Source organism: Chelonoidis abingdonii, chromosome 8 (assembly GCF_003597395.2).
Source record: "Chelonoidis abingdonii isolate Lonesome George chromosome 8, CheloAbing_2.0, whole genome shotgun sequence".
Lineage (NCBI taxonomy): Eukaryota > Metazoa > Chordata > Testudines > Testudinidae > Chelonoidis > Chelonoidis abingdonii.
The window spans coordinates 44,573,618-44,576,011 of record NC_133776.1 but is presented as its reverse complement, the minus strand read 5'-3'; positions in this window follow the sequence as shown (position 1 = coordinate 44,576,011).

Sequence of the window (2,394 nt, the reverse complement as noted above, 5' to 3'; positions counted from 1 at the left end):
TGCCTAAACAATAGTTGAATTCTTTTTGCCTTTTCGTTTGAGGTCTTAGGGTGTAATTAGGTCATGTTCTCAAGTTTTTTGCTGCAACAAGGGCTTGACGTTTACCTTGTTTTAAAATCAGAGATGAAATTCCCATGTAATCCCAAGATCCCAGGAACTGGGCTTTAAGTATAACAGCAAATATCATGACTCATGATAAAATCATGTGTTGCCAGTATCTGGGTCTGTCTCTCTTTTAATAAAAGTAAGCAAGCAGGGGTCACTTCATGTTAACCTGATAGTGAGGTATGTTCCCGTGAGCTTCTCGTAAACCTGCTTTACTCAACTAACATCCTTTTCAAATTAAAATTTGTTCCACATTTATTTGCTAACATTGCTCATAGGAAATCCTCTCAACATCAACAGAGGATGCAAGTCTCTTAAAACGAATAGAAAAGCCCCCACAAAAACAGCAGCCTTTAAATCTACCTTTGAAGTCAATGGAAGTTTTACTCGATTAACCATAGAATTAGGCCCACATTCTCTTGTCAACCAAGTAATAATGGAAAATGCAGTCAGCAGCAGAGACTAACTGGGGAATGAAATACTCTGTCAGCCTTAAAAGGGTTAGGGTACAAAAAGTGTTCCAGAAAAACAGCCTGCAATCCTCATATCTGAGTTTGCACTGTGCAACCTGCCACTGATTATTATTGCTGGCATTACTACCAAAAGATGAAGATCCAATGGAAAACAGAGAGTGCCTAAAAGGTAAAAATGATGGTTTTAAAGCCCTTGTATTGAAGTGAATATATGTAGAGTAGCAAAGATTCCTAACACATCTAGTAGCACTTAAATTTTACAAAAGTACAAAAATAATCCTGCAAACACTTAAACATGAATAATTCTATCCAAGTATGCAGACCCTTTTGCTTGATGAGATACTGCAATGTAATTGATATCTACATCTAGCACTTGGGAATACACTGAAACAAATGAGTAATTTCTACAAAAAAAATTGTTTCCAGTCTAAACTAGATCTTCCTTAATGACATTAATTTCAGAAGTTCGTGTACCATTGTGGCCTCCTCTGGTTTTCATTAGCCTGTGATGCACAACTCTGAACAAGGGGAAAACAAAAACTGCAAAAATTTAAGCAGCAGCAGCGTTTTCAGCAGGAATAATAAAGTACATTCTCACAGGATCCAAGGATTTTCTGTTTCAGCAGTTTCCCCATTTGTGTATACCTTGAGTTTAGTTTGAGCTTTATACAGTAACATAGCATATGTATTAAGTTGTGTATTCTGTATTACACTTTCAGTATATGTTAGTCTGATTTATATTTTACCTTTACTGGAGTCCAAAATACAAATTAAATCAGGACATTGTTGTATTACATACTTTTAGGCTGATTCTCAGCTGGTGTAAATCAATGTAGTTCCATTGGAGCTTTGCCAAATGACACCTGCTGAAGATCTGTTCCTTTGTATTTATTGCAATATATTGACTCAAGGCACATGAATTCTCCCATTTTTCCGATGTTATGGGAGTCTCCAGCTCTCTTTCTGATCCAATTTGTGTGGTTCTAATATTTTTATCCAGTACAATAATTGCATTATAAGCAGGAGAAACAAATTTAGGCCCAGATTTAGCAAATACTTAGGCATGTACTTACTTTTAAAAAAATGAATGGGACTATTCATGCTTAACATAAAGTGTGTGTGTGTGTGTGTGTGTGTGTGTGTGTGTGTGTGTGTAGTGCATGCAAAATCAGGGTCTTACTTGCCACATATGTATTTCACACAGTATTCCCTCCAATTAGTGATGGGTGGTATATTCAGATCTCTTTGAACGGACATGATTCAATGCATATTTGTGAGAGAGATGGACAAACAGATCTTTATTTACCTATAGGATTTAATAGCTGGATTTAAAGAGTTCGTTTATAAAATAACCACTCACCTTTCCATTTTTTTAAAGTCTGAATTACAGTAAGAAAGTAGCATCACAATATTCCCCAAAGCGGTTTCTAAAGGCCTTCTAGCATGTCCATTGTATTTCCAGTTTTTTCATGTTTATTAGAAAATGCCACAGCATGGCTTATTATGGGACTCTTTAAATCTAGATAGCCAATTAATGTTCATTCTTCCAAGGTTTTTATCCTACTGGGTCTTGTAGGTTCTTGTGATAAAGCCTCTGTCCCAAATCTGGACCTTAGCATCCAAAATTTGGGGGCTTAACATGAAACTCCCCCCAAGCTTATACCCAGCTTGGCTCTGATCTCACTGCCACCAACCAGGATTCAGTGCCTGGTACACTGAAGCCCCCCCAAAATCGTCCCTGGGGGACCCCCCAAGACCCAGAACCCCTGGGTCTCCTATCTCAAATGGGAAAACAAGTTCCTCCCCCTTGTCTCCT